The sequence below is a fragment of the Triticum dicoccoides genome, chromosome 3A, assembly GCF_002162155.2.
Source record: "Triticum dicoccoides isolate Atlit2015 ecotype Zavitan chromosome 3A, WEW_v2.0, whole genome shotgun sequence".
In the NCBI taxonomy this organism is placed as follows: Eukaryota; Viridiplantae; Streptophyta; class Magnoliopsida; order Poales; family Poaceae; genus Triticum; species Triticum dicoccoides.
Genome location: NC_041384.1, coordinates 26,366,317 through 26,373,180, shown reverse-complemented (window position 1 = coordinate 26,373,180; position 6,864 = coordinate 26,366,317). Strand labels below are relative to the sequence as shown.

The 6,864-nt window shown below is 46.4% G+C and overlaps 2 pseudogenes; both read right to left on the bottom strand.

Moving 5' to 3' along the window:
- Nucleotides 1-491: 491 nt before the first annotated feature.
- On the bottom strand, nucleotides 492-5,473 carry LOC119266829 (annotated as a pseudogene).
- Nucleotides 2,437-4,477, bottom strand: LOC119266830 (annotated as a pseudogene).
- Nucleotides 5,474-6,864: the final 1,391 nt, after the last annotated feature.

Sequence of the window (6,864 nt, the reverse complement as noted above, 5' to 3'; positions counted from 1 at the left end):
CTATTGATTCCTCGCGTCATCCTGGCTGTGCTCGTCCGCTTGTCGGCGCAGCTGCGGCGTGCGACTGCTGTCATGACCCGCGCCGTGAAGAGCCTGCCCTTTCACCCCGACGTCTCCTATTGTGTGAGCGGCGAGTCGGCGACCGCCACGGGTGAATCGGCAACCAACCGCTAGCCTAGCCCACCCCCACTGACCCACTCAGCATCAAAGGTGGCTACGGCGGCAAACTAGGGGCCATTGAAGCGATGTTGCCTGAGAAGCGGCGCAAACCCACAGCTCGCCAGCGGATGGAGAGAGGAATACGGTCGCAGAGTTGGGAGGTAGTAGCCGGATAGGTTGTGTGCACTTCAAGAAAAAGCACGGCGCTATTTACAATCTACGGAGAGGACCAAGTAAGTATGTGCCTTCCTCTTCAACGATTAATCTGCTTGCTATGAAAGTATGAATTGACTTATATTGTAACAATGTTTAGATGGATATACATCGGAATATTGAAATTTTGGGGCTGTAGTTTGAGCCCAAATCGCGAGTATTAAGTTTTGGGGGAAATTTACAGCCAAAAAGGTCTTGGTAGATTTCTACATCCGATGCATTTTAGCAGTTGTAACACAAAAGTCATCAGAATAAATTGTATTCCTTCCGTGGTTGGTAACTTAGGATGCTATCATGCGGCTGCTCTTGACTCTAGGTCATGCATATATGGAATATATCCTACTACAAGTACAATGCCGAATTCAATTTCTGAATGTACAGTAGTACAGGCCAACTTCTCACAGTGTTGGAGATGAACGTAGGTTCTTTGATTCACATGGCCTATCTGCTCAAAGAGTTGGCGATTGTTGTAGGATTTTTGAATTCACAAGGCTGATCTCTTCAGGTTTGGTAGAACATGAACTTTTTACATCCAAATTCTGAGCTGAGCTTTCACTGTAATGAGACATAAGCGGGTAGTCAAGTTATTATTGCAGAAACTAATCACCTAGGAAAACAAAGGAATAAAGATATGGGAGAAATATCTTACAGTAGTTCACAGAAGTTCTGCTTCGGCGGCATGTCCAGATCATCTAACCTTCTCTCAAACATTTCTAGAACTTGTTATAGTAGGTCGATACATAGGTAACACTTGTATGCACCACAAGCCTATTATGATCATCTTTCTCGCGATCTCCTCAATTTCTCTTGTAACTTCACATGCTTGTAATCCCTCATCTTGCGCAAAGTGGTCATAAATCCAATCTGGAAAATACTTTTCACTGGATTTTGCAACAATTGATTTTACGTTTCTCCTACCTCCAACCATCTCCAGCAGCATCATTCCATAACTATAAACATCCGACTTTGTTGAAACCACCCCGAAGGTCCGATAGTGAACTTCTGGAGCGATAAATCCAATTGTTCCTCTAGCTCCAGTCATTGAAAGCTTGCTCTCCTTTGTATGACACAATTTAGCTAGACCAAAATCAGCAATCTTCGGGCTAAAATCTTTGTCTAGAAGGATATTTTGGGGCTTGATATCAAAATGGACGATACGTGTATTACAACTATGATGCAAGTATTCGAGGCCACGAGCAATCCCAATTGCTATCGCATAGAGCCTCTCCCATCCTAAAATTTCTTTGGACTTCTCTGAATAAATGTACTTATCCAAGGAACCGTTGGGCATGTACTCATATATAAGAGCACGTTTTGATCCCTCCAAACAAAACCCAAATAGACTAACAACATTAACATGAGAGGTCCTTCCAATGCTCATAACTTCATTCACAAACTCATCCCCGTTTCCTTTGCAGTCATGCAAGAATTTAACAGCAACCAGACGACCATCGTGTAGTCTTCCTTTGAAAACGACACCGAAACCTCCTTTTCCAAGCTGGTCATCGTGAGAAGACATTATCTTCATTATCTCTGAGTACATGTATCTTTTCGGAGCTAGGGATCCATAGGACGCTATCATGGCCTCATAATTCTTTTCAGTGTTGCTTTTAGTCGTCTCGGAAAGGAGAAACCATAACCTCTTCCCCTTTCTATACCATATCAGCGCATAAAGACATGCAAAGAGAAAGGTTGCAGCTGCTGATGTCATACCTGAGATGGAAGCATATGTTATTTCCTTCTGTAAACCCGAAGTTATAATACAGTCATAATGATTTCTAGGCCATCAATAGTTTACATATCTCTTTCTGCAAGAGTACATGGTGGCAAAAGTAGCAACAAGCTAAATACCATAAATTGACCGGTCTCGTTATTATGCACAAGCTTAGAGCTGCTTGTTTCAAGTTTTTTTTACAATCAATTTTCAATGACTATAGACAGATAACTTTTCAAGTTCCTATTTATTATAGATAATCACTATTAGGGAGCTACTGATATATAAATGGCCAAAAATTAGCATACCTATTAGCATAATCTTGTGCCATCGCTTCTTGCTACCTGGAATATAACATAACATTTATGTATAAAAACAGTGTCACCCAATAGTACTACGTTGGTCTTTTGTCGAAAAGAAGAGATAATCATTACATATCGATATTCAATATTAAAAGAACATTGCAACATTCAAGCAGGAACGTGTGCGTGCTTTGTTATTTTCTGCAAATGTCCGTTATACCAGCATGATCCTCACTGCACCAAAACCGAAGAGTACTTACGGTACAAAACTAGACCAGTGACATGCATTATGTTGAAATCGTACAAAACAGTTCTCATAGTGTATTTGAGCTAAAACCACGTCAGTTATTTTGGCACAGACGAAGTAAATAGCAGTTAGACACATGATGTGTTCTCTTTCGCTATAAACCACTATGATACGAGTAACGACTATGATACATGTGAAGCTCACCACAGCTGATCTTACACAACGTTGGCACAGTGGCACTCGGAGATATCGTAGTCGGTGTTAATCCGGCAACGTCTACCGCTCTCCTCGCATGCTGCACAGTCGCCGGCCGTGTAATTAAGAAGAAACCCACCCTTCATCAGCCGCTGGTGGTTTGCCCCGGCCGCCCCGGGGTACCTAACCCCAGCACTAACATCAGCGACACCGTGCAGTTCCCTGCCCCAGTGCCCATTTGTTCTCGGGCTTAAACCCTCCGGCGAGCTACGCAAATGTGTTGAACGTGGTTGACATATTGGTTCCATCATTCTTCCAGTTCATTGTCGCCCACATAGGCAACGGCGGCCGTGCCTGCAGGTCGGTGCAGTCGTGGAGGAAGAAGAGCTCCTGGTTGGTGGGACTGATGCTGAATGGCACAAGGCCAAGGTCGGAGGAGGCATTCACCGAAAAAGGCTTTTGCCCCGCTTTATATATAAAGCAAACGGAGGAGGCATTCACTCGGAGCTCGATGTCGCAGGTGCCGTTTGAGAGCTCGATGTCGTTGGTGACCCGGAACGATCTTTCCTCGTAGGAGATATCCAGGATCCGGTACTTAGTTTTCGAGGAAAGCCTTACCAGTGGTGTCGCAGGTGACCCGAAAGGCCCGGTAGGTGCACTCCGGCGGGTGTGTGCCGCCGAGCCAGAACAGGTACGCGATGCGGAGGCCACCGCACGCCGCCGGCTCGCAGGACGTTGAGGCTAACGACGGTGTTGTGGTCTTTTCGGAGCTTATGGTGGTGCCACAGAGGAGAGTGAGCAGAAGCATGGCTGAGCAGAACAAGGCAGCTGCAGAGACTTGAAACTGATCCATATGCTTGCTCTTGCAAACCATTTTTTTTTTGCGGGGTGCTTGCTCTTGCAAACTAAATGAGTTGTGAGAGGGTAATAAGGAGTCGGTCAACAATTCCTGGACCTTCCACGGTCAAACATGGCCTAACAATTGCTGGACCTTCCACGGTCAAAGTATCATTATCTTCTACTTTCTCATGACTTCAAAATCTTGATTGGTCGAATATTTGTGTGTGGAGTGCACAGATCGGAAGGATCGTGCCATTTTGCCACTAGCATGACAGACGGCGACAGATCTGGCATCTCTCACTTCTCTTCTTTGCAGGAATTTATTTATCACTTATCATTTTAAATGTATATCATTTCAAACCATGTTTTCAAGTGATACTCCAGCTTGGTTGAAACTGGGGACTTGAGCGTCAGGCGATTTTATGTACTACCTTATCTTATGTTATGTATCGTGACCAAGGCGGGGGAAACAACGAGAAACCTTAATATTTATTTGCTAATCAATATCATTGCATGCAATGAACTGACCACTGCACGCCATGCTATAGGTACTCAAATCATTAAAAATATATACGTTACACGTGTCTTAGGCTGCTCATAGTGGGGAGTAACTTAGACTAGTGTCATGCATATGACACTAGTCTTTGTTACTACCTTCATAGTGCAAGTAGTATCATAGATGATTGCATTTATTACATTATAGACTCAATTTGCTTTGGTTTGCGTTATGTTACAGTAACATATTATGTTACTCCAAACACATCTCTCCTCATTAACTAGATGCCACATAAGCAAACTTGTCTTGGAATGCGCTATGTTACTTGCTAAGTTACTCCCACTATGACCAGCCTTATTGGTTGATTCCTTTCTTCATGTCAAGAAACAAGAAACAAGATGAGAGTTAATGCACCGCGTCTAAGTGTTCTAAAATTATTTGATTTTCGTAAGATGACTTATGCACCAGTATGGAGGTAGTACTGCCCGTCGCCTACTTGCTACTAAGTATTTGACGAGTGGCAAGAGTGAGTGAGCTTACCACTACCGGCACTTGGCGGCTGCCATGTCATGAGGAAGCCATCGCTGATGAGTTCCTCGTAGTCGCTGGCGTTCACATCTACAGACGGCCCCAGCACCGGCACAACGGTGGCGCTGCATCCCTCCAAAGCGTAGCCACCGTCTATCATGCCCGACACGTTATAACGCCCTGCCGCGCGGACAAACGTGTTGTTCTGGCAGACTGTGTCCACCAGCCCTGCTCGGGTCGCCAGAGCCCTGGTGCAGTTGTAGAAGACGAGGTTCTGATTCAGGGGGCTTACTGAGAATGGATGCCCGATTTTGGTCGCCGTGTTTGCCTTCGGGACATGGCAGCCATTCTCGTCAGAGAGATTGAAGCCTCTGAGTTTGTGGACGTCAGAGACTAGCAAGGAACCGTTGATGTAGAAGATGTCCAGGATCTGTAGCCCGTGCTCGGGCTCATAGTAGCCGAGGTACGGGACTCCGTTGGAGCAGTGGACCTGGAACCCAAGCTGGGCACACCTGTTCTCCTCAGAACCCGAGATGACCCCGAACGGGGCTGAGATGCTCACGTTGCCGCATCGCTTGGGTTCGCAGGCTGCGGCAAGCAATGGTGTCGGCATCGTGGAGATGATGACGAAGGATAGGAAGAGGCGAGGCCCAAGCCATGGGAACATCCAGCAGGACTTTGGTGGACAATTTTTTGGCACCAAGTCCGTGAAACTGCACATGTATATGAGGAGAGAGCAAGTCAGTGAGCGAGTTGTGTTTGCAGGAACATTTGACTGCTTTTTGGCTGGGCAACAACCGTCCACACACGCCAATTCTATCGTGTCGATCAATGCCGGTTGGTGGCACGCTCTTGTTGACCATGGTTAACAAGATGTGCCAGCTGGTGTACTTGACTGGTAACAGTGTCTGTACATAGTAGTAGTACATGCGTGAATCGGCCAGTGAACAGAAAGCACAGACTGGTAAACTTCCTTCGTGGCACATCTTCGACATAGCCTTATCTTATCCTCGAAAGCACAGACTGGTGAACTGGGGACTTGAGGGTCATACTCCAGCTTGGTTGAAACAAGGGACTTGAGCGTCAGGCGATTTCGATCATCTAAGTGAGCAAAATTCTTGTGTAAATCAGCAGGTTGATTATTCAGCAGCAGATGGAGTTTTCAAAAGAGTAAATTGTCCAGCCGAACGAAAATGAGGTATAAGAGTCTCTCAGCCACAGGGGGTGACGCGATGTGACTGCTCCCCATGGACTAAAGCTTGACCAGGTGTATTATTGATCTTTGAAGATAACTATCACATTTTCATTATATTTCCATGTCCTAGAATCTATTATGATAATGAAAATTAATTTGGAGGCTTACTGGCATATGTGACCGCAGCATGCCATCGGGGCAGAGGCACGTGAACTCCGAGGTCGCGTTACTCTACCGGCACTGGCCGCTGCTAGAGACACAGGTGGGGCAGTCCCCAATGCCAGTGCCTGCCCAATCCAGGACGGTGCACATACGGTGCCATATTGCCACTCGCAAAGACAGACTGTGACAGGGCTCACATCTCTCATCTTTTCGTTAGAGGAATCCATATCTCACTAGTCATTTGTAATGTAATTGTCATTCCTAATCAAATCTTCAACTATGCTCCAGCTTGTTTGAAACTCAGGATTATACGCCTATGACAGACAATTTTGATCATCTAAGTGGTCAAAATTGTCGCGTCGAAGCGTCCAATCGTGGGCATTTATGTACTGCCCAGCGCCTATTTGCTGCTAAGAAGTATTTCACGACTGACCAGGGTGAGTGAGCTTACCACTACCGGCACTCGGCGGCTGCCATGTCAGGAGAAAGCTATCGATGATGAGTTCCTCGTAGTCGCTGGCGTTCACCTCTACAGACGCCCCCAACACCGACACAGTGGTGTTGCTGCATCCCTCTAAAGCGTAGCTGCCGTCTATCACGCCCGGCGCGTTATAACGTCATACCGCGCGGACAAACGTGTTGTTCTGGTCCACGGTGTCCACCAGCCCTGCTCGGGCCACCCGCGCCGTGGTGCAGTTGTAGAAGACGAGGTTCTGATTCAGGGGGCTTATTGAAAACGGATGCCCGATTTTGGTGGCCATGTTGGCCTCCGGGACATGGCAGCCTTTCTCGTAAGAGACTAAGGGCCAGTTC